Below are 26,958 nucleotides of genomic sequence, written 5' to 3'. Positions count from 1 at the left end.
ATGGCTGTTTGTGTGCCACTTGACCTTGTGGTCAGCTTAGATCAGAGGCTAACTGGAACTCAAAATCGAACAAAAAGCCCGAGCTCTGGAAAGAGTCATTTCGGCAGCTGTGTCAATACACATCAATGCTAAATACATTCACAGTACGTGAAGAGCCACGGCGCGGGGCACATTATGACCAGTGACTGGGCTGCGTTACACTAGGCTGAGACATTGATTCCCTTTTCAATTTTGGCTTCACACTTCATCGCACTTCTTCAATACGGATACAAAAACAATCCCTCCCAGTACACGCATCCTAAAAAGAAAACCCAAAACAAAACAAACCTCAGCATGTTTTTGATTTATTATAATCCTTCTGATCATTATGGCTGTGTGTATCTGTTCCAAACATTACACATTTTATGTTGACCTTTAGTTGTTAGGTAGTTGCTGTTGTGTTTGCTACATTTTACTCACTTTTTACTGAACGTTGTTAACACTTTATTTGAAGGGATGTGTCCAAGACTGTCAATACATAACCATGTCATTAACAGGAAGGAGACTTTGTGAATATTTTTGAGTGTTCTCATTAAGAGTCAGTCCATTATATTACCTTTTATGCTAAGTTGAATTTGCTTGTGTCTTTGTTTTGACAACTTGACATTAATCAAGCGAATAATGTCTTTGTTATGACAAGTTGACATTAAGACAAGACAACGGACTGTAACTTATTAGTGTCCTTGACCTCAAGTAAAGTGGTACATTTTGGACCTATCATTAAAATGCCATTAAGTTTCATTACACTGTCAAATGCTTTTGTAACGGTGTCATGAATTATTTCCTGGACTGTGTGCCACTTGGGGACTTGTCATAAAGATGTCATTAAATGTTATAAAGACAGTTCAAGACAGAGCACAGTACCAAGGCGATTTAGCAGACAGAGACACCTGATGGACAGACATCAGTGAGCTAGTTAACTTGTTACTAAAGTAGGCCGAACTGTCTGCTATTGTCTGTACCTGGCAATAGCTAGTTAGCTACCTCAGTTAGCTGTGGAACTAGCCATCTAATTACCTGGTTCAGCCCTGGAGTGCCAGGAGCCAAACCCAGCTGGAAAACCACCTCGGTACATACCTGTCAAACTGTTCACAGTCTGTCTCAGAGGCTGCGTTTGGTCCTGGTCCAACCGGCACCTCCAGTTCAGCCTGACTCAGCTAGATGCTGACAATGCTAGCATAGCAGGGGGAAGTGCTGATCCAGTCAAATCTACATCCATCATTAGGCATATAGTTACAATGTCAATAATTGCTGGCTAACTAGCTAGCTAAGCTACATCAATAATTAGCCAGCTAGTTACATCTAATAACCAATTTAGCAAAACACTAGCCACCTAGCTAGCTAACCAGTTAGCTAGCATTTTACGAACATTAACTATCAGATTTCTTTGTTTTAATGTTTTTTTTTTCCTTGGCTAACTTAAGATGTGACTCTATGGTATGTGTCACATTTACAAGTCCCCCAGCAACATCTTTTAACCATCTTTCGTAAACACGCATAAATATGCTCAACTGTTATTTGAGCACAGACAAAAAAAAGGGGTGGATTTAGGAAGGGTCAACTGACCGAATGACACTTAATGACAACAGTCTTAAACATTCTTAAAGACTCTTTCATGTAGACGACAGGTGTCATGACATGACAAGTGTTACCAATCCAAGGTGAAAGACACAAGCGCAGCACACCACTATTCTAACCCCCTTTGACAGCCCTAATGTATCAGGAAAAAATGAACATTCCCCCATAGCGATGTGCATATGTGTAACCATGGTTACTGAATTATATTAGATAATTATATAGAGGGTTGGTTCCTTGACATTTGCCATGAACAGCAGATGGATTGTGTAAAGCACTTAAGCTTTTGAACTGAATATGTCATGAAATCTACACACACAGTTGTGCATTTGGTCCATTTTGTGTTCGCACCTCAAATGAACCTTCCAAGTACACTTGGACGCAGGCCGAGTCCATCTTCGTTTTGTCTCCCAATCCCAAACATCCCAATTAAAACTCAAGCCACAGTCTATACATTTTATGCTCCGCATGTTTGTGCATGAGGGGGCACCAACAGTTTGAGAATATGTGTGTCAAACCACAGCAAGTCAAGTCTGCTTCCCCAGTTTCCTGACCCCGGCGCGGGGCATGTTCAGAGTTCAGACCCGGTGGCCGAGGTCTGGCTGCACTGAGCAGTTTGATGACTGGCCTGAACGCCCGATGACACAGGCAGCTGGTCCCCACAGACCCGCTGGCGCTGGACAGCCTTGTGTATTGTGTGTCAGTGTGTGGGCACCGCTATGTGTTTGCAAATGCTAGCAGCTGTTGTCCTCACACCAATTTCCCCTCTCCCAAAGACACACCTGTACAGAAATATGAAGTCCAAGAGCTGGCATCTGGCGCAATAATACTTTTTTCACTCTTTGCACTAGTCAGCACACCACTGCAGGCAGAGAAACATTTGTCTTCAAACAGTCTTCAAACAACTACTGTGCTAAACTTAATCAAAGACATCCCAGACAATAGAAGAGCAATAAAACAGCAGTCCTTTCAGTGTGCAACCAGGGCATATATCCCAGTTGCCCAGAGGGTTACAGCACTCAGCTTCACAAGTCAGCGATTTTTCAAAGTAATATCTCTGCTTTGTGTCCTACCGCCACCTCCGCTTCCAGTGAATCCGATGATGCAGGTAGTCTGGAACAATTCGTTCAACTGAAATGTCGTCTACTATTGACTTTTGATAAGGACTGAGCTGGTTGGCTGCAAGTGTGTGAGTGGGTTAAATGGGAGTACTGGGTTTTTGAGCAGCCACTCTGTTGGATCGGCCTCCCCTGCTTTGCTGGCATGACCCATCCATGCTTGTATCTGCAGTTTAAAAATACGACTTAACACACACTTTATGAGAATATAGCAGCCTGTACAATACACAATGCTTGGCTGTTCCACTGTCATTAAGTACATTTGGTTACTTTTTACTGACTAATTTTTCCGCTCTGTAGAGGCTTGTTACCCAAGCTCTATTCTATTGTCTGTCTACATCTTTTAGACTAATATTTCTCTAAGCAAGACAGATTTATTTCATTGTATTGTACTGAATAATATATAATTGATGTTTGAATCTCAGACTTTTTTTTATTAACAACAGCGGTGTGATTCTTGTAATGGCAACTGTTAATCTTGCAATACCAGAGAAAAAGAGTCCTGCAACCTGCTGTTGGTCTGGGGATTTCTACATGCAAGGTAGTTGGTAGAATGGCGGCAAGTGCAGCAGCTGACAAACACGCCCCTTACATTTTATCAAGGACACGCATTACCAGGCATAATTGGTTTGGGAGCTGGGAAATTGTCCTAAGTCTCTATTGAGCCAAGCACTTAGAGACTGACTTGTGAGTCTAGGTAATTCGGTCGGTTCCCCTCTTTGGTCTACACCAGAATTATTTTAACAAATTAAAGAGGAAATTGCATGAAATTTGGTAGAGATATCCATAGTCCCCAGAACATGAATCCTAACAACTTTAGTGATCCTCTGACTTTTCTTTTATGTCCACCATGAGATTGACATTTCAGTTTTTGAATGGATTGCCATATAGCTCCACTAGCAGATCTAAGTTTTCAAATTGCAATTAATACTTTGATTTATGACCAAAATACAATTCAAATTACCATACATTCTCATCGGTTACAGCTGTAATTTGTGTTTGGTGCTAATTAGCAAATGTCAGTGTCACACAATAACACAGGCAAACTAAATGACTGAAACAGCAGTAGACCAGTAGTCCCCAAGTTCTGCAAGGTACAATAACTTCGTCAAAGTAGTCTGGTGGCCTAGAAGAGAGTGATATAACAACTTCAGTACCTCGTTGGAAATGGCTCTCTCTGTAGGGGTCCTTGCCATAATGTTGCTAGACACTTCAAATAACAATCTGAGCCTCTTGGTGGCAAACACAACCATTTTTAGTGGAAGTACTTTGATCCCAGGATTATGCCGCAGCCGGTGCGGCCTGTTGCCGATGAGGAGGGTGATCTACTTGATCAGTTCCACACCTTTTGTACCTATTGGTCATTTGGACACTAAAATATGTAAATATGTAGCATTTAGCCTAAAACACCGCTTCTTAAAGGGGAAACCAAAGAGGTGAACTGGACGGCAGAATTAATTTAGGAACTTCCGTGGCAGTGTCTGCTCGGTGCTTGGCAAGGCCGATCCGTCTTTTACAATGTGTTGATACAACAGTGGAACCAAAAAAGTGGGGGAGGAATGGCACAGCTGGACTGTCGGAGGAGCACAGGAGGAGAGCAGGGAAGAAGGTGTACAAGGAACGAAGGTGTGAATGGACAAGAAGAGAGAGAGAGAGAGAGAGAGCCCTCCTTATTCTTTCCACTCGGTACTTTGTAGTGCTCAGACATGCAGTACAGTCCAAGGTTGGAGCAGCATTAAGTGCATTCGACAAATGGGTCCCTGCAGAGAGACCCGTAGGTGTCCAAACCAAAAGTGGCCATACATTAGGGGCTCTCTTTGTCATCCTGTTTCTCACAAACTCTCTCTCTCACACACACACACTCGTTTTCATGCACAGGAACACACACACACACACACACACACACACACACACACATTGTGGCTGCTGCCAGTAAGACTTTTGCTTCGTCAGTAAACAGTTGACCGTCCTTGTCAGTAAAATGTTTATGTAGCTGGCCATAGTCCTGGTGAAGCTGGCAGAGGGAGCTGGCTCTGTAGATAAGACTACAGATGAAAGAGGAGCGTGGTGATAAATAATGACACAAAGCCACCAAAGAATAATTACACAGAGAAAAATAGAGAGAAAGTGGGATATTTAAAGTCGCCACAGGGAGATTAGCAAAGTGTGTCTTTTTAAAGACTTGGCCCCCTGCCATCAGACGAGACTGATACACATCTGGGCTAACTGCTGCTCAAACAGTTCTCACCGGGCCAGACAGCAGAATGAGCTAGTGTACACGCTGCAAGGTCAACTCACTGTGGAAGAATTTTGGATGACTGTGCAGAAAACATGAATATATTCTCTTCTGATACTTAAACAATCAGTGCAGTCCTTTGCATCTTCAGTCAGTCTTCCTCATGTTCTTTCTGTCTTTAAGCCCTTTCTTCTTCTTTCATTTCTGTTCATGTATCAGTCTTGCATCTGATTTCAATCAATTAGACCTGTCTCCTTTCTTTCTCTCTTTGTCCCACCCAGGGTTGCGCATTGAGAGCCAATTCCAAAGAACAATCGATTCTAAAATTACAATTCCAAAGGAGTCATTAAGAAATTTTAATTTCACTTCTGCTAATTGAGTCCTACACATTTTTTTGTTTCAAATTAAACTGTGTACTGCAAACACTCACCATATATCACCTTGGAAATCTGTCTGCACTTATAGACACACAGTTGAATGCTTGCATGTCTTCCTGTCTCCGAATGCATTTCTCTTATTGAATCGTGGGTCTACTTTCTTCACAGTAAACCTACTCAGTTGTCACTAAGCTGCTTGACAAGCAGATTAATAGCAGAAATTGTGCTTCTTATAGCAATAACCTCAATTTTGTGGGGTTGTACCCAACTCAGAATTTTTTCAGTTGAATTAGTACAATACAAATATTTAATGATTTGTTTCAGTTCAGGGTGTCACACTAAATTCTTACACCACTGGTATAAGGATGTTTTACCAGCCCCTTTCTTTGTCATCTGTGGTGTGAAAACATCCGATTTGAGACCACCGTCCAATAGTTCGGTTATCCTGTTGGTAATCGGTAATTCGGTAATCCTGGTGCACCACAGAGCTTTTCTCCTGTCCTTCACATTGTGAATTAAGGGTTTATTTCGACCAAACTCAAGATCTGGTGATTGTTGGAACAGTGGAAAGAAAAAAAATCCCGTCTGTCAAGTTTTAAAGAAGCTGACAATGATGATGTTAAAATGACAGTTTTGCAAAGGGAGTCTGGTTAGTTTGGCAGGAGCAACAAAACAGCTTAAAACTAAATTAAACTAAATGTGTCTGACTCTTTAATCACTGCGTAAATCACATTTCTCCACTTCCATCACAGTAACTTGTTTACTAGCCATTCGTTTCACCTTTTCTCACCAGTTAAGCAGCAGCACATGCTGAAATATTAGCGGTTTTATTCTGTTACTGTAATGCACACTGACTGCTCGACTGGAAGACTCAGTTGACTGAAGGATCTCCAAATGCTATGCTACAAGGCACTTAACAAGGACGGGGTACTCTCTAACATAACCGTAAAGAAAAACCAAAAATATTCAAGAAAAAAGGGACTACTTTCAGTTATCTAGCTAACATTAGCTTAGCACAGCGGACACTCAAAGAATCATTATAGAATCATTAGGAACTGAAATCGATTAGCAGAATCTGAATCGGAAATCAGAATTGTTAAACTCCAAATGATACCCAGCCCTAATCTCTCCACCAGCACCCTGTCCAGCACACCCTTCCTGGCATTGTCTGAGACAATAACATGGCAAGAGGACGGACAAACAAGTCTGTTGTAATCCCCCTGACACACACACACACACACACACACACACACACACACACACACACACACACACTACCATTTTCCCCCCAGCGCACTAATCACTCCATCTCCTCAGTTCTCATTCTGCCACTGCAGCATTTCATCTCTACTCCTTTCATCAGTCACCAGGTTTTTGGTTCCTTCTACACCTGAGAATTTAGGCAGTAAACAACATGCTGAGGCCAAGGAGAGACTACATCCTACATTTGTCGGTAGTTACGTTCAAAAGTATAACCAGATAGAACAAGATTGTCCCTTTTGAAAACCTGCATTAATGTATCAGTTCTAAAACTGGCTTTTAATTTTACTACATTGATGATAACTTTGCTGCTTGGCACCGGCTTTCAGACACTTCTGTAGTTATTTTGCCAACTGAGAGAAAGCCAGAAGTTTTCCTCCACGTAATTACAACTAGGAGGCTGACCTGAAAATGTTTTCCCACACGGCTGCTCGTATGCACAGTCTGCACGCTAAACAGAGTTGCGCCGTCTCATGTCTGTCTCTCTCCGTCTTCCATCTTGGCCCCTCCAGCACACGTGATACTCTTCTTCCCCCGCTCCCTCCTGCAGTACACTCTTCCTGAGACTCGGCCATCTTTCTCCCTAGAAAGCCGATCTGTCTGAGTCTTCGCTCCAGGTTGAGGCTGTTGCAAATCCATTACATCAGATAAAAAGGGGGACAGAAATCTGATGCTGCTTTACATCCCCGTGGGGTTGACAGAGGGGAGCAGATGAAAAATGGGGGATTACTCCACTCTCTCCTTATTAAGTCTCCACAGAGGGAGGTCCGTTGCAGCCATATGTCCTGTCATCAACTCTTATTGTAATCTGATTGAAATGTGGTGGGAGTACAGATGACATAGGGGGGGTAAAGATCCTCAAAACAGCCCCCTCCCCGCCTTTTCTCTGAGGTCTCCATCTCAGTCAACAAGAGGGCTGTATACAAAATAACAGAAGAGGAGTGGCATGGCGCCAGGTTGGTGGTAAGCCTTACATTTGTCAGGCCCCACAGTGAGCAAAAGGCCACTCAGCCAACTAATAATCCCCTATTTGAATAATGGCCGCTATTCTATTTCACTCCCAGCTTCTCTCCATTTAGTCTGCTTGTAATTTCCTCTCTTATCTATGCCTGAGCTCGCACAACTTATGAGAGTTCAATCTGCATCTCTCTGCAGACCAATTGAATGCAAAGTGAGAGCAATCGTAGATCATTTTTCCCCTTCCTACACCTTCCTACACCCGGCGCTGTCTCTCTTTGTCCCAGTCTTCCGCTTCCTCGCTCCCCTTCCCTCCCCTTCTGTTGGCTGTCATCCACCCGCCCTCCCCACGCCAGCCGCCTCGCATTGTCACAGCAGACATTTAAGGTGGAGGGCCCCTGAGATGAAACGACGCAAGTAGTCAGGCTACATTACCCTTTTCTCCATTTCCATTTAGCTTGCACAACAGAATCCTTGTTGACAGAGGAGGACGGGAGGTAGAAAGCGGCGCACGAAAGAAGACATAGTATCCTCGCTCTCTTAAAACATTGCTGAATAAACTCTGGTGTGGTGGATGCAAACAGGATCCCGTCGCCAGGGGATGCAAAGCAAAGTTCATCTTCCACCATCACGATAACAACAACCTCAGCAACCCTGAACACACGACAGAAACTCAAAGCCACGGTCAGAGTGGCTTCCAAGACATGCTGTTGTAATGGGATTTAAGGGAACGCTGCACTACAGCTATGCTTACAACTTGGAACAGTGTGTAACTCTCTTCACAGGTCTTGGAGAGAGCAGCCCAAGTAATCTGCCTTTATTTTGTCTCCTGGGAAGTACGAGTGACTTGCACAAAACAAACAAAATAAAGTCTCACTCGCTTGAGTCATAGTTCCCATTTCCTCCACCTGCTCACAAAAAAAGAGGGCTTAGGTGACTAAAAAGTTTGACATTTCCCCCGCTTGACCCTACTTCTACTCACGACATACTGCTGGAGAAGCACTAAAATGATTTGAAATTAATTTATTATGAAAGAGACTGAGAGGTGAAGATTGATAGGTCTGAAGCCTGACCATGCAACAGCATAGCTAGCTAACACAAATTAGCAGCTGTGAGCTAAAGCGAACATGTTGGTCCGCGACCAAAACAAAATGCAATTAATCATCTGGTTGTGTTTATTTCTCTACCTGCAGCTTCCTGCTCAGACTTCCTTGTCTGAGGCTATTTTGACTGTCTGACTCGTAGCTGCTATGTGGCTAATGTTATCTTTTCACATGCTATATTACAAGGACTTCTTACAAACACATAACACACAGCTAACCTATACACTTTATGACTGATTCAAGTTTGTTATGAAACCAGCAAAGCATCCAGGAACTGTCCATAAAACCAAAATTAGTGAGATTTAGAGGCGCTTTATATGGTAGGGATATTTTGAAACGATGGAGAAAGTGAGGCTAGCTGTTTTCCTGTACATCCAGTCTTTATGCTAAGCTAAGCTAATCACCTCTTGGCTCTAGCATCATCCTTAACGCACAGACTTGAGATTGGTATCAATCTCCTCATCTCACTCTTGGCAACAAAGCCACAGTATTCCTTTTATTGACAACTATTTTTGCAAAACAATTATTTATTGCATACATTTTATTTTATTTTATTTATTTGAGCAGAAATGCCAAATATTTGCTGCAGCTCCTTAAATGTGATTTGATGCTATTAAATGAAGATTGTAGTTGTTCTCAGTCTGTGAAATTGTGATGGACATTTTTCCACTAACTCTACAACTTTATACTAGTTTGACTGATTACACAAAGTAAATAATAGTGACTTGCAGACCTACCTGGGTGTTAAGCAACCACTGCTCTCTGGCAGATTTGATAATGAAAAACATATTCTAAGTTTGAAGTACATATTTTTGGTTCAGTCATTATCACCTTCACTTTAGCGGATCCAAGCTCCTACTAGCCAGTTACCTTGGCTGCATGTGTGGGTTTTAGAGTTATAAGAAGCTTCACATATCACTGTCAAATCTATCTTCCACACATAGCTAACTGGGTCAGAGGAGGACACATCACAACAATGCCCTGCTGTTTGTCTCAGTAGTTAGAAGTTATAATATCGAACCAGAGACGTGGGCAGCACTTCTTTACAAAGTCTTTTTCTCTGACCCCCTAACTATTCTTGGACAAAGTTGTGACAACGGTAAATTGAGACAAAACTCTGGGTGCAAACAAGTTCTCTCCTCCTCTCTCGCCATTGGTCGGAGATGACATAATGGTTATTGACACTGAACCAGGTCCCGCTCACTATATACGTCTCCATCACTCTAACGGTTATTTGTCAGAGGTGACACAAAGGTTACAGACAAATTAAGAGAGTGGAGAAAACATCAATGTTGGTTAACTTGTCTGAGACAAATGACACTGTTTGGGGAACCGTTGAGCGAGCTCGCTGTGGGAGCAGCTGGGTTCGTTAACATTTTGTCACTCTTGTTAAACGCATAGTTAAACGCTCAGTGCTTTCATCCGCCTTAGACCAAGGTCCAGAGGAGCGAGTATATAGGTGCGTCATGGCGGTATGAGACAGGAGACGGGGCCTGAGTGTTTTTTACAATGGGTTTTAAAGTTGCATGGCAACTGAGCCCCTAATCACGGCTATGTTGGCGACACATCCCACCTGTTCCAGTCCAAATCCAGCCAAGGTTATGACACAAAAAGCCTTTAGTCATGACTGTACTGTCTGCAGTCCCCTTTATTATACTTGATATTTTCTTACCTTTTTGGGGGAGAAATACACTAAAATGTCTGTGATTTGCTTCTAATGTTTGCATTTGTTCAGACATTTTATAATAATAAGTTTTAGGGATTGATTTTCTTTCCCACATAATGCTTTTTTTGTTGAAAATAATTATTACTGGACAGCCGTTTTTATTATAAAATGACCTAAAATTTAAAGCTTCAAAGGGAGAGTTGGACTGATATTTGATTTATTTTGTTTTGACCCACAACTTTACTGTTTCGGTTCACTCTCACCACTATTATCAACATTGTTTTCAGCAGCAACAACAAACAGCTATTTTCAACAGAGAAAAGCTACAAACCTGCCACCCAGTGCCACATGGCAGTCAGACAAAGTTGAGCATTTAGCATATAAAGAGAAATGTATTTTTCTCAGGAGTTGGTGGAGGCCAAAACAGAGCTAAAAGGAGATTGAACACTGGACTAATGGTAATTTTGCTCCGTCTTTGCTGGATGTGCAAATAGGAAACTGCTCAGAGCACGCAGACCTCGCAATGTTAACTGTAATTTGGATCCAGAAAACTGAAATGATTCTTCCTTGGTCCATGCTACACGCTTCCTCCAGGTTTCATGAAAAGTGGGACGATTTTTTAACATAATCCTGCTGACTAAAGTTGTCAAAAAGTATTTAAGTTATCAATACTTTTCTAATACCACATTTAAACAATCGAATATTTGTTAATTATACTGGTAAAAGTACTGAACATTACTACAGACTCATTCAAAACCTCAGTTCAGTCTTTACTGTACTCCTTGGCAGAGGTAAAAACCATTACCACTGATTTAAGTAACAAGCTAACTCTACTCAAGCACAACCAGCTAAATAAGTGTAAACCACGACTTCCTGAGGTCATGACCCCCCGAGGGGCCACAAAAGGATGCCAAGGATGCAAGATAGGAAATAATGAGATAGGAAAGAAAAAGAAAACACATGACGTTATATTTTTTCCCTGATATTTGCCAAGTCTTTTATTTTTTTCTGTTGAAATACTTGAGATTTTCACTCCCACAGCGATCTAAAAATGATTTGAAAGACTCAATCTGACAAGAGAACATTGCTCCCCAGTTGAAGTGCTCACAACTTACTATTATGCGACCTCTGACGAGGGATAAGGAGCAGTTTTTGACTGGAACCAAAGGTGTCCAAGCTAAAAAAGCTAAAAAAAGAAACCTGTGGTCTAAACTAGAGGGTTTCAAAAGTAGTTATGGGAAGTGTCTAACTGAAGCAGATACTTTGAGAAAACACAGTTACAAAAGAAGGTAAATTTCAACATTTCAAAAAGGGGAATGCATTAAATATCACAGATTGAAGGTGCAGTGTGTAATAAAGTGAGAGTGCACTTTCCCTCTCAGGTGTACAGGGAAGCAGTTATGCTACTGTAAGGTGCTTTGGATAAAGGCTTCAAATAAATGTACTGTATGGTAAAATGCCTGTCGCCTCACAGTCTTTGCATTCAGGCTGAAGTTCGCAGACTGCTGGGGTGGCAATTTATCAGCATCATGCACTGGCTGCTTTTATGTGAATTATTGAATTTTGTCCTCTTTTTCTGTGTGGAAACAAGTCAAGAGCGCTGACTCAGCAAAGGGAAATGCAGTACGTGACCCCCAGTTTGATTGAGGACTTCTTTCTTTATCCCCGGAAAACAAGAAAGGTCCTCGCCGATTTGCCTCCAGTGAAATGTCGTCATGTACGCAGCGGTACTTTTGACCGTTCTGCTCAACGGTCGGGGGTCTGGGGCAATACTGTTGTGGTCAGACAGCAAAGGGAGCAAATGATAGGGTTGAAGGGAGCTTTATAGAGAGGTGAGCGAACACCTCGCAGGGAGGACAGAGGCAAGCGAGGGAGATGAAACCGAGACAGGAAGCGTGAGGCAGAGGTCAAAAGCTCTGATAACTGCCTTCTATTCATGTGCCTTAATGGCTGCTGGCTCTAATTGCTAAATAGCAAATATTCATTATCATTCCAGTCATTACTCATCCTGTGTGCGTCTGTGTGTGTATTTTTGCAGGTGGCCTCAAGTATCAACAATGCAGGCGTAAATATACTGGCATCTGTTATTGCTTGGAAAAAAAAAAATAGATACTGCAACAAGTGCCAATGCCTTAAAGTAGAGAAAGTGGGTCAGAGGAATGATAACCCAGAAATTCAGCATTCAAAGACGGAAAATCAGAGATGGAGAAAAATAAAATCTGTTTATTACCTGTTTGTGTGTCCAGCCGTGAGGGGCAGCAGGCGGAGGAGAGGAAGAAAAGGAAAGAAAAAAAAGAGAACATGTTACAATAATCAGAACAGATGCCTACATCAGACTGAAGCAAATTAAAAATCTGTGGAAAAAAATGATAATGTAGATTTCCTCACCGAAATACTATAATTTTGACAAATCAACAATCTATTCAAGAAATCTGGCACATTTCACATTCCTGGCAGTTGGTTTGCCAAGCACATGCACATCTTAGATGCTGAGTCCAAAAAAACTGTAGCTACTTTCTGTTTCACAAGAACTGCAGGAAAACATATTTGACATTTAGGAATACTACAGCAGCATGTTACTATGCTACAAAAACTAATACAGATCAATGTTATAATGTGAAAAGTTTATTGTGATAAGATGTTTATCACGACATAACAAGATATTTTCATGTTATCATGACACACATACAAACCTTTCTTATTATAAGTATTTTCTTCTTGTTATAAAAACACACTATTTGTCTTATGACATAAAATGTTTCATGTTATAACGTGATTATTTATGTTTTTGTATTGCCACATAACAATATACACTCACCAGCCACTTCATTAGGTACACCTGTTCAACTGCTCGTTAACGCAATTATCTAATCAGCCAATCACGTGGGAGCAACTCAGTGCGTTTAGGCATGTAGACACGGTCAAGACGACCTGCTGAAATCAAACCGAGCTTCAGAATGGGGAAGACTTTGAACATGACATGGTTGTTGGTGTGAGGCGGTCTGTTCTGAGTACTTCAGAAACGATCGACTGGGATTTTCACACGCAGTCATCTCTAGGGTTTACAGAGAATGGTCTGAAAAAAGAGAAAATATCCAGTTCTCTGGGCGAAAATGCCTTGTTGATGCCAGAGGTCAGAGGAGAATGGCCAGCCTGGTTCGAGGTGTTAGAAAGGCAACAGTAACTTAAATAACCGCTGGTTACAACAAAGGTATGCAGGAGACCAACCCTGAAAGCATAACATGTGAAACCTTGAAGCAGATGGGCTGCAGCAGCTGAAGACCACACCAGGTGCTGTCAGCTAAGAACGGGAAACTGAGGCTACAATTCACATGAGCTCACCAAAATTGGACAATAGATGATTGGAAAAACATTGCCTGGTCTGATGAGTTTCGATTTCTGCTGCGACATTCAGATGGTAGGGTCAGAATTTGGTATAAACAACATGGATCCATCCTGCCTTGTATCGATGGTTCAGACTGCTGCTGGGGGTCTAACGGTGTGGGGGATATTTTCTTGGCTCACTTTGGGCCACTTTAGTACCAACTGAGCATCGTTTAAACGCCACAGCCTACCTGATTGTTGTTGCTGACCACGTCCAACCCTTTATGACCACAGTGTACCCATCTTCTGATGGTTACTTCCACCAGGATAACGCGCCATGTCACATAGCTCAAATCATCTCAAACTGGTTTCTTGAACATGACACTGAGTTCACTGTGCTCCAACGGCCTCCACGGTCACCTGATCTCAGTCTGACAGAGCAGCTTTGGGATGTGGTGGAACGGGAGATTCACAACACGGGTGTGCGACCGACAAATCTCCAGCATCTGTGTGATGATGTCATGTCAACATGGACTAAAATCTCTGACAAAAGTTTCCAGCACCTTGTTGAATTGGGTTCCACAGGGAATGAAGGCAGTTCTGAAGGCAAAAGGGGGTCCAACCTGGTACTAGCAAGGTGTACCTAATGAAGTGGCCGGTGAGTGGAATTATAAATTCCTTACAGTGTGTTTAAAAGAAAACTCTAGAGTGGAATATTGAGTCAAATGTTATATCCACCACGGTGTCAGTGTGCCAGTAACTCTATTTTATGTTTAAAAAATCCTCTGACAGTGCCAACTTTTGATAATACAAACTTGACCTGTGTTAACTGGTGTTAAATTTCAACTATTGAAAGAGTGTCAGTTCCGTAACACTATTTAACACTCTCAAAAGTTCAATCTATGTAGTGTGGACCAGTACAGACACTTTGAAAGCATTAACTTTAACTCCACCAGGGTTGAATTTGCATTGCTGATTCTGCTACAGATTGACTCTTGATCAGGTCCAGAAGTTCACATCACATTTTATTTAAATCATTCATTATGAGTATGTAAGTATCGCAACACTGGCTGACTAATTTTGCCAATATATTCTGTCCCAAAAACAAAGGAAAAACAAAACCAACACAGTGAATTCTGCAGTGTTTCATCTCAGTGTGAGTCCACTGTGCATTCCCCGCGTGCCATAAAGACTGGCAAAGCAACCGCATTAGTTTGAAACATTGCAGGAATAAAAGCAGGGGGGGGATATTTAGTTAGGCGAAAATGTAAAGTTAGAATAATTACAGTCTGTGAAGCCTCCAAAGCAGTGATTCATGGGTAACAATTTGAGGCTGTGGGGATGCGCTAAACTGGCTTCAACTTGGGATCTGGCACCGACACTCGAGCATAACGGCATGACTGTGGATGGGATTAAAATAAAGTATGATGATCACAGGCTTCAAAATAGTGTCCCTATAGCCTTAAGCTGCAAAAAGCTGCATAAAATGATTTAATTATGACAAACATATACTGATTGTACATAAGCATAAATCTGCATGTTCTTATATTATTAACAGCACTACGGTGACTGTCACAGCACCACACTCTAAAGAAAAAGGAGCACTTTTGGTTGTCTTAAAGAGAGAGATGTGAAGAAGAGCCGTGCTTTGTCCGCATGTTTCATAGCTTAGCAGACCTTGAAATGGAAGACATTGATATTCCAATAGCCACCCACTGTGTTCTAGGCCAACAAGGTGTAAAACAACCCATCAAGAGAAAACTGCAACACTTTGGAGCACTTCACACCGTGAATAACAATCCCTGCAGCCAAATAAGGAAATTTAGGGCTAACTTTTGAATTCCGCCTTCCCCGAGTTTCAAGTCAACAAAATAAAACACAGAGGAAGAGATCTTGAACATAAACAGCCGACACTTTTCTCCCTCTGCATTTATCTCCGTCCCTTCATGATTCTTTTCCTCCCCGTCTCTCGTCGTCTCCCTCCATCAGTCCCGGTGAGTCAGAGGGTGTCGCAGATTAGGCAGATAACCACCGATCTCTTCAGATCCAAGTTCATCTAACTCCACTATAGAGTGCCCCTCCGCACCACATTTGTCTCGGAGCTCCGCATTGTGGAAAATGGCTGAAAATTGGCTTTCCCAGGTCGAACTGTCCCCTTCATAGATCACTGAGATGTCCTCCAGATAGCCGGCCCACATCCACTGCCAAGACAGCGGGCTCAAATAACTCTCCCTGATAGCTCTCTTTCTCTCCCCGCACTATCACGACCCAGTCGAGCTAATATCTGATCAAATTCCTTGTATGCTGGCAACACCCAACACTGACACGGATTATCTGAGGACTGAAGAATACATTCTCCAAGTATCAGTGTAGTCAATCAACAGAATATGTATTGACATTTACTTTGATATTTTTTAAAAAATGTTTTAAGACTTGTCACTTGTCGTTTCCAGCTTTTCTCTTAGTATTAATATAATATTATCAAACTAGAATTACCGCCTTGCACTTGTATGCTTCTGCAAGCCAGTCTAGTTGCAGTTTACATCCATGTCTCATCTCTCATTTAATAAATGCAGTGAAAACTTTGACAGGATAAAATAAAATGTATTAAGTGTCTTGACTGGCAATTGTCACTGTACTGACACGTGATACTAGTGAACAATTTAAAGTGAAGAAACATTTTTACAGTTGGGTGCAGATGACTGATAAAGAGTGACATTCATCATTTTATTCTCTGAGACATTTGTGTCAAAGTTGATCAGTGACCTTGACCTTTGAACAACAAATTTTACTCGGTTCATCCCCGAGTTCCAGTGGAAATTCTCTCCAGCTTCCCTGACAAGAATGGGATGGACGTGAGGCCACAGCGAGCTTGACCTTTGACTTCCAATCCCCAAAGTGGACATTTTTTGCAACATTTATCGTAAAAAAACAAAACAAAAAAATCACTAACAGAAGTTAATGCCAATCGTGCTGTGTTGCTCTTCAACAAGACAGCTACACAACATGTCTTCAGGTCTGTACTGTGTGAAAAAGGAGAGGAAAAACTCCTGAGGTGGTTTGTAGGTGGAGGGCTGCAATGTTCTGTCTTGTCTTTCTTATCTGCCCTTGCTGCTTCTGTTTCCCTTCCTGTACACTGTACCCTTTACACACATACACACACACACACACACACACACACACCCCTTTTCCAGTCATCATTATCGCCCCAGACTTACTACTTGCAGGTGTGTTGTGAATTATCTGTGGAGCAGCTTTAGATGAGGTGGCTTGTTTTTTTTTCCCTCTCTCCACTCCCCAGAGTCTAGCAGGACACTCTCTTTCAGGCAAGCAGCCAGCTTTTGTATGTGTGTGTGTGTGTTTGTTGCATCTGTATATCAAAGTAGGTGTGTGTGTTCTGCCTGTGCAGGTATGCGGGACGGATGCAGCGACTCACCGCTAACTGATAACAAGCCAATCTGGAATGATGGACAAAAGGACAAACATGAGGGCTACAGAACAAAGAACAGAGGACAAGAAAGGAGACTGACAAGGAAAGAAGGATAGGAAATAGATAACTGTAAGGGAACAACTGACATCAGTCACGTGGCTTCTCCTCTGGCCTCTCTTTTTCCTTCTCCTGCTTTCTGAAAGTCTAGCAGTGTGATAGGACAGGAGACTGACCCATGTCTATTCCGCTTGTCTGATTCCTCTCTCCCACTGTTTAACTCTCTCCCTCTCTCTGTCCAATTTTCTGTCAGCTTCTCTGATGGCCTCCCTCTTTTTTTTCTCTCTTTCTCTCCCTCAGTCTTCCTCTGAAGGACAATTGGTCTCATTCAATACGAGGAACTGGAGGCAAATCAAACTTTGCTGCATAAGTGGGTATAGGGGAGAGGGAGGGCAGGGTGAGATGCAAAGGGAATTGAAATCGACTAGCGCTCAATGTCAGAATGCCAATCGGGATCAGTGTCATACTGTATGGGAAATGAAAGCTGCTTTAATAAGGGCGCAGCACTATTCAGCTACGTAGGTGAATGGACTCACAAAATGAAACGCACCCCTGCAGGAACAAACGCCGACAAACACACAAATATACACGGCGGCGCGCACTCTACAAACTTAGATTAAAGCCCACATGACTCCAGAAGCATGGCCTTTAGATGACACGCCATGTGAACTGTGACTGTGTTTGCTGACGTGCAGAACAGAGGGGGGGGGGGGGGGGGGGGGGATCGGTGGGTGTAATTGACCAGTTATAGCCACTGGGAGAGGTTAATTGAGGCGTTCCCTCTTGTGAAGGTGGGGGAGTTTCAATTAATGTTGTGAAGGTTGCCGTCAGAGACGAAGCCACAGGAACACCAAGTCCATTAAAGGAGTAATTAACGCTGGCATTCAGCTGCAACACATAGGTTGGCTTCTAATAGACTTCATTATGCCGAATACCTATGAAGGCAAGGTGAAACAAGGGATATATGTGGTATGTAGATACAAGACGGGGTGTTGAAACTTGTAGACAGACATACAGTTATGTCTGTATGTAATTTGTCAGTGATGCTTTTGAAAAGTCCGGCTTACTTTTAAAGAGAACAAAAGGCTTCTATGAGTTTTCTTTTCATAATCCTCCTCCCAGTAAGATTGATTTTGGTTTTGTATTGAAACTCAAATTCAAACTGATTCTAACTGCAAAAGCATCAAATATGGCAGCTCTTTCAGTGGTCCTATGCTTTGACTTGTGAGGTGGCCCTCGAACGGTTTGATGTGCTGCTGAACTCCAGAGAGCTGAGAGAGAAAAGAAGGAGGTGAGATGGATGGACGGGTCAAACTAATACAGGGGTTTTACCCAGGAGACAAGGGTTAATTTCCCATGTGAACTTCTTTTAATTTATGTAATATACATAATATAAGAGACATGCATTAGTCTGCATACATTATGTTACATAAGTTATGTACATTAACTTACATAACTACTTAAATGAGCTTTTTTTAAAACCTAACCAAGTAGTTTTTGTGCCTTTATTTTGACTGTCTACCTGGAGTTTTCATATATATTATTATTACTAATTTGACCATGGAGCAATGCACCTGCAAAACTGACACTATGTCATATAGACTGAAGCACAGGGCCACTGACCAAGCATGTTCATGTAGAAGCTTCAGCCAGTAATTCCTTCAAATTTTGCTGCTTTTCTTTTTGAATCTTCTATGAAGCGTTGGGTTTGGATTAAGGAGAAGAAGAGAAGTCTTTTGAACATGTGGTCAGATCAGCCGGACACGCCGCCACAGACCACCCAGGGAGGTTGGGAGGTGAGTGGGGATAAGAGAGCTTACACTCAACCTGACGTAAAAAAATTGCACTACAGATTTATTTCCTAGATATATATATGTTTGATATTTTATCTACTTTTAATTTAATTATATGCATGTTGTATTTGTAAGTAGCATGAAGGAACTACAATTCTTATTTTATTGTGTAACAATACCTTGATACCTTGCTGTCTTATTACTAAAGGTATCAATGTCATGATTTTTTTTTTATGGAGAAAACCAGAAAAGTTTTAAACAAGGATCGGTTAAATATTTTACTATTCAGTCATTAACATTAATGTGATACTTATATATTCCAAAAAATAGAAGGCAGGCTCTGCTTCTTGTTGAATCTCATTCTTACATTTCTTCCAGGTACTGGTACTACTACCTCAGTAGTGCACAATAAAAGCTGCAACAAGTAATGGTATAAGTAAAGATTCTCCCTTTGGCGTACCATAAAGGAGCCAAAGGTTACCTTCCACGAAGAAATACAACCGCATTTCATGCACTAAGTGACTTGTTCCTATAAAAGAGTTATGTATTTACAATTCCCCTTTTTATGGACCAGGGTTTGGTGGGGTGGGAAATGTGGCTTGAAAGGCGACGGGGTCAGCGGCACCTTAGACTTCTATTGCTCTTGGATGACACTGCAGAGCCGCTATTGGTCATGGCCAAGAGCGCCTGATCATGTCTGTCCAGAGCAAAAATGGCTCCCCGAAGGTAAAACCACTTACAGGGGCCGAGACGATTAGGCTTCATTTTATAGCACTGTTCCATGGTGTGGCTGCCTGGCCCTGGACCAGATTTACTCTGCCCGGGGGAGGGAAATAAACTTGAGTCTATATGACGGCTGAAGGAAGTAATGAAATGGCAGTCCCACGAGAGACACAAATCCACATACTGTAGGTATTCCCAAGCGTTATAGTCTGAATCAAAGGCTGCTGTCTGGCAGGCATGGCTCAGAACACTGACAGCCTGACTAAAGATTTTCACAAGCCATAGCTGGTGGAAATTCTTAAGACATCTGAAAGAAAAGCTGAAGGGGAGCAGACAGACGCATTCAACACAGAGACGGAGGAAAGATTTCATTTTGTGGGAGATGTGTATTCTGAGTCACAGTTAAAAGATACAAAATCGGGATTCGTGCTTAAGCGTGCGAGCATGTCCGCCAATTAAACGTGGCGGGGGGAAAAATTGGCATTCCTGTAAGGTGGGAATATCAATTGCCATTCTGTCGTTCTCAAGGGAACAAGTGAACATCTGCCAGTATTTGTGAGCGTGAGTGATTGTTTGTCCCAAAGCAGAGACTAATGTACGCCAATATTTCCTCTAACACATATTCCAGCTGTTAAACTTACCCACCAATAACCCTCAGTGTAATAACGGCTGGCTTTTAAATGCCTGATAGCAGATATAAATCTGCGCGGTCACTTTAACGGTAGCCTGGGAGGAATAAACGATTACACTATTCGACAGTGACAGTAAGTAAGTTTCCATGCACCTATTTTTATAATCATTTTGAATTTGTGGAAATGACAGAAATTAGAGAAGAAATATCGAAAAGAAGTTTACGAGCTTAAGCCAATGTAAATTAGGAAAATACACGTATACACGTAGGATTTCACTTCACCGGAGAGACTGATTTTCCATCACATTTTCATCTTTTTAGGTGGAGTGGTTTTCTTTTAATTATCTCTTTAATTACCTCTTTTCCTGTCTTTGTTCAGACTGAACGGGGTGAGGAAACACCATCCGCAAGAACAAGACAGCGAGTCAGAAAAATAAAATGATGTTTTCTGATCGTTTCACAGCAGTTACGCTTTAAAGCATGAATCCACGCGCCCGTAACTACGCACGACGCTGGATTTTGCATGAATATGCCTGACGTAATCCTCAGTCTGCTCTGGCTGAGTGTATTTGTGTGTGTAAAACTCTTGCTGCAGCTCTCACAGACAGAGAGCAGAGGAGTCCAGACCTCAAAACCTGTGTGCTGTATTGTATAGGCACGATTAGTGGGAATGATCATGGCATCACAATTGTCCTTTTCACTGAAAAAAACATTTAAAATCACAGTGATGTAACGTATATCGGTGTCTATAGGAAACAAACATGTTTTCTTACATTGGGAGAACAATATTTGTAGGCCAGGGCTTCTCTGCAGCACTACAGCACTTCCTTTTTTCCTCTTTAAAAAACTGCAGCTTCTGCGATTTGTTTTGGATTTTGCACTTGGCCATAGTGCAACTTCAATAAAACTCCAATTAATTGTGCAACCATGTGCATTTTAGATTATTTTTTGAGAATTCATAGTAATGTTGACTATTTTGATAATCAGTTTCAGTAATTTTTTAAAGAACTAAAGTCAAAATTCTCTGATTCAAGCTTCTTAAATGTAAATAATTTTTGGTTTCTTTCTTCCTTTACGACAGTAAACTGAATATGTTTGGGCTGTGAACACAACAAGATATTTGAGGACGTCATCTTGGGACTTGGGAAACACTGATTGACATTTTCCACCATTTTCTGACATTTTACAGACCAAACAACTATTAATTAATTAACTGAGAAAACAGTCAACTGATTAACTATCTATGAACATAACTGCCAGATAATTGGAATTTCATTTTGTACCTCACAGCACTGAAACACTGCTTTAAAAAAAAAAAAAAACTGTAGTTATGCCTGTAGTCTTTCAGAAACTGGATAATTCAAATAACACACTGTCAACAGTTTTCTTTGGAATTAGTTTCTACTGAGAAGCTGTGATGAAAACTGGTGAGCGCATATCAATAGTGACAAGGACATTGTTTCTGTAAAGAGATGTTCCTGATGAATTTATTTGTTGGAATCTTTCAATGCTGTTACCACGGCAAAACAAACTTTCATCCGCCCGCGTTGGGCTGGGGGTTGCAGCAGGAATGCACTGAACAGATATGTTTTTCAGAGATGAAAAACTGGACAATTTAAAACCAAAAGTATGCAAGGTCGGATACCACCAGACGTAGGTAAGAATGTGTGCGACTTTCTTTTTTTTTTTTTTTTCCCCCTCTTCAGAAAATCTCAAACTAATGTGATTTTCTAAAATAAAGACAACATAAAACTTAGACTCCTGTAAAAGAAATTTGATTTGGTTTAATAGTTATACACCATTGGGACTTTTATATAGCTGGCACGCTGTGTTGACTACTTCCAGCATTTGTTTTCTCAATATCTGCACAAATACAGACTTCAGAAAACAAAGTAAACTCACAAAAACTAATCAAGCCATTACTGATTTATATGCACAATGCGCCTCCTGTCAAATAATGACTGCATGCTGGCTTCATTACTGGAAACAGTGAGCACTGATATTAAAATAGTCACCTGTAAGTACTCACTGAGGTTTATAGTACATAGTACAGGCATAAGCCGGGAGGGGATCATGGAATCGGTTCTGTGTGTGAGTGCGTGAGTGTGTGCGTGATCAATGGACCTACATGTTGTCCAGAGCTTATCTCGCATGCTACTGGACTGATCAGCCTAATTTTTCTTGTGTTTTGAAAAAACCTTGAAAAGCCTTTTTTTTATGGGTCCCACAGGCATTATGTTTTCAGGTCATCCCGTTCATGTGAAGGCGATATCTCAGGAACGCTTGAAGGAAATTTCTTCAAACTTGTTTCAAACGTCCACATGGACTGATTCTAATAATATTAAATTCCTTTGAAGTCTTCTCTACATACATCACATGAGTATAGACCGACATGACCGACAAGACATACAACTGAGAGGCAGTAATTCTATTTTTTCTTTGTGCAACCATTGGCAGCTGACTTCTCACTCTTCTCAATCAGCCACTAGGGGCCACAAGTGATCAGCAACTCCCTCAGTTTGAAATCTCGTTTCTGCTAGAGACAACGCATGCGGGGGTCATTTTAATGTTGGCAGAACTTTACAAATCTTCACTGGTACTTGTGACGGCATTGCAGTAGGTTCACCATCTGTTGCCTGGCTGGGATCTGCAGTCTGCTGAGTGCACTTATCTAGTTATGTACTGCTATATCAGTACTGATGGTGATGGTCCTTCAGTCCCTTCTTTTGTTAATATCTGAATAATTTAGCTGGGCAAGGACAAATTGCTTGAGACTTTCCAATAAATGCATTAATTAATCCTGATGTACAATACAAAGGCTTCACCTGCTATACTGGCCTGCAGAGGCCAGAGACTGAGTGGTTGACATTACAGGATGTAAGAAATGGAACTACCTTGAGGTCTTTAAATGCCTTGAATGTAATTACTAATATAAAAGTGCCTCAAGACACCAATAGTCAATCTGGCACCAGGCGGATGCTTCTGATGGAGAGCAGAGGAGGTGGCATGGTTAGAGAAGAGGAAAGCTGCCAGTGGAAAGGAAGGAGAGGGAAGGCTGTGCTTTTTAAACCCCTCTATTCATGTGACAGCAGGGTCTATTTGAGCACATTAAATGTTTGAGTCCTAGAGAAAGGTGGTAGTTTTGAACACTCTTACGAGGCTCTTTGGGTAATTTCTTCCAGACCTGCATAAATGTGAGGAAACTAGGGAATGAGAGAGAAACTGGGTGGTGGGATGAAGTTACTGGTGGACGATGGGCGATAAGATGAGATTTTTGACAAGATCACTGGCTGGAAAGGAAAAAAGGCAGACAGGGAGAATAAATTCCAGCAATCTGTGGACCTAAAAAGAGGACACCTCTCAAATCTGAACATGTCATCAGTGCCATGATTAGAGTGGCATAGCATCTATGGAAAGAGACTGTATGAATGCTCTGACAGGCCGTACTTTTAAATTAATACTGTTGCAGTGACGGAATTTCTCCTGTGGTTATTTGGGTTGGCTTAAAGCATAGCATGCGGTAAATAGCAGCAATCTCTTGTTTTTTTGTTTTTTGCAAATTTGCTTCATTTACAATAAATGGAATAAAATGAAAAGGTAATTATGACTTCAAATGATATATTTAGGTGCAGTAACACTAAGTGTAACATTATCTGTGGATCACAACACACAACCCAGCAGGCAAGTTGATGGTCTGAACATGCTAGCTGCTGGGTGCTAGTCATATTTACACAATGCTGCAAATGGGTTTCCGGAGTTTGGGTTATTTCTTTTGTACATGTGGCATATCATTACTTTCAGAACATGTCGATCAAGTAATTTTACATACGCCGGCAACACAAACGCACAAACACACACTCCAGAACAACCGCGTAACAACAAAGTTAATGTAGCTTGCGCCGCAGTGTAAACATAACCCTAACCCTAAACTTAAAACACAGTTACTGGCATCTGACCTACACCTCATGTCACTGACTTTTCGTCACCCAGTTTCTCTTGACTGTCCCTCAATATTACAAAATTAGCCCATCATAGTAGCCACATTAGCCACACAGCATGCTAACATTTATACTTAATGCTATGAAATAACACTGAAGCAACGTAAAACATAATTTTACAAGTTTCAAGTCAGGACACAAACAGCTGATCTATTGTTGAGCTTGAACTGTTACTGGCCCTCGTACAGATGTTTGAAGCACTGACTCATTTGTTTAACTTGCAAAAATAAGAAGGAAAAAATTAAGAAAATCATGGACATAGCGGTATTTCACAATTGTAGTTCTTGCAACAGCTCTAACTTCTGCTGCTTGTAAAACACAGCAAACCATTTCTTCCTGTTGTATAATGTTCACTGCAGATTTACAGAAGCTAATTCAAGATGCTGAATCATCTGCAACTTCACTCAGGCTTTTCTAAACATCAAATCTGCCCACCATCCTGTAACAGAGTGGCACACTTAACCAGGACAGGGAGTGGCACTGGACGCTGCGCACACTGTGCTCTATATTCCCAGACTTTCATTGATTTTCTGACTCTAATATGCCATTTGGTAGCACGGGCTACAGTAACGTGAGCCAGGGACACACTCCGCCCAGGCCCCACTCACTGTCGTTGCAGTTTTCAAACGCTGGCCCGGGGTGAACGTGGGGATGAACATGGGCGCCCGTATTGATAATCAAAGCCGATGACTGTGTCAGTGTGTCACTTTCAGCTGTAGTGAAAGTTTTCACAACATGGAACCCTGTGAACCTCTGCGCTAAAGTTTATATAACACAGTTTTTGAACCAGACTCTGATAGTGTTGCTCCGATAATAGGTCAATAGTAATCTGATAGAGAGTCTAGGGGTAAGGTGATACAGTTATAGCATATTACTGGATACAGACAGATACTGTAGGTCTGTCATGCATTTGTACTGATGGAGCCAAGGCAAGGTTGACTTTCAAACATACACCATGAACGTGGACACACAATTAATTCCTTGCTCAAATGGGCTTGAAATTTTCCATGATTCTCTCATTGTGAACTTAATTATATTTTACAAGGGATGAAATCCTCCGTTAACTGCGGTCTTTCCACATGAAGGAAAAATATTTGGACTTCTCAATCCCCCTGCCATGTGCACCCCCGTTCTGCATGCGCTGACTTCATCTAATATTTGAAGTTATTACAAATTAATTTCTTATACTGTTGAGGCTGCCCATTCTGAACGGGCAGTGGAACTGATTGGAAATTTTACATTATCTTCATCACTAGCCAGGAGACAGCGGAGGCTTTCAGGAGGATGAAATTACTAATGACAGGGAAAAATAAGTTCAAAATGAGAATGACCATCATGTCAGAGAGAAGAGCAGATAACAAGAAAGAGCGACAAGATAAAGAAGTTAAAAATGAGGGAAACTAGACACTGATGTGATGCACTTCAACTGTGAGGTATAAACATACAAGGTGTATCACGCTTAAACTTAATGCCTTATGCAATGAGACATTTCTATGATCAACTTTAACAAAAATTTAAGACAGAATCATGCACAAGTTTGTGTGAACCCCTCCCATCTCATACAACATTGGAAAACCGCCCTTCTGTTCTTTGTCTTCTATTTGGGGGATAATGATGCTCCAAGTTTTGAAACTACAGTTCCCATGATCCGGGGGCCTTGTTAATAAACAATAAGGGCCTGTGCCAACAAAGTGTTTTTCTGGAAGAAAGGTGCAGACGGAACAGAATTTATTTTTCAAATGTGGGTGGGACACTTTGAGACAGGGAAAAGGCTGGAGAAAAAATAAAAAAAGATAAAGGATTGTTTATTTGTATACAGAATCTAGCCATGTATATTTAAATGCATGTCCACATTTGCGTGTCTTTGCTGTCCAGTGAAAAACACTGCTCTCAAAATGTCAACTTTTCTGGGGCTAAAAGGGGCGGCCATGTTTTCAGCTTTGTGGTGGTACAATGTCTGTATATATTTTCTTTTCTTGCCTTTTTAACTTTCTCCTTCCTTCTCTCCTCTGACTTGATGTTTTTTTTAATTTTTTTGATATTCTATGTCAATAATAATTAAAATATGTCTGTTGTTGCAGAGGGTAGCATTGCAACTTTGGTTTTTATTATCTATTTTTATTATCTATTTGTATCTTTTATTTTTTGCACTATGAGCTTGTTAACCACATTTCATCCTATAAATTCTTCACAATAAAAGTCTCCCTATTCTGTTATCTAAAAACTTTTGTTATGAAGCAGCAAAAAAACAGAAAATGTTTGGTTGTCATAAACAGTAACTTAACACGACTCAGCTGAAAGCAACATGAAACAGTAAAATAAAGCAGATACCTGGAAGTACAAACAGCGACACAGGGGATAAACTAAAACTTGAAACCACAGGGATTCGATCAGAAGCTGCAAAAGTATTGAGAGGAGAAGAAACTTAAAAAAAAACATCTTTCTCTCTAGGCTCCTGCATGGATGTGAGTTGAGTCTCAAATTCAATGGTAACAATATCATTGCTTTTCTGAAAAGTTCAGAGATTTTCAACTACAAGCGCTTGGACTTTATGCACAAAAAAGGCGCAACATCTTTTCTCTAGGCAGCAGCAGCACTCTCTCCTCACTGGAGAAGGGGCTCAGGCCCAAAGTATAGTTATATCATGGAGTCAGTTTGGAAAATGGCACCA

At 41.4% G+C, this 26,958-nt stretch overlaps 1 protein-coding gene across 1 annotated transcript in view; it reads right to left on the bottom strand.

Moving 5' to 3' along the window:
- The window catches only part of sdk2b (sidekick cell adhesion molecule 2b), a 372,724-nt gene that overhangs the window by 196,029 nt on the left and 149,737 nt on the right, over nucleotides 1-26,958 (bottom strand). The window lies entirely within an intron of this gene.

Source organism: Lutjanus erythropterus, chromosome 17 (assembly GCF_056507025.1).
Source record: "Lutjanus erythropterus isolate fLutEry1 chromosome 17, fLutEry1.hap2, whole genome shotgun sequence".
Lineage (NCBI taxonomy): Eukaryota > Metazoa > Chordata > Actinopteri > Lutjaniformes > Lutjanidae > Lutjanus > Lutjanus erythropterus.
This window is presented reverse-complemented; position numbering and strand designations above follow the sequence as displayed.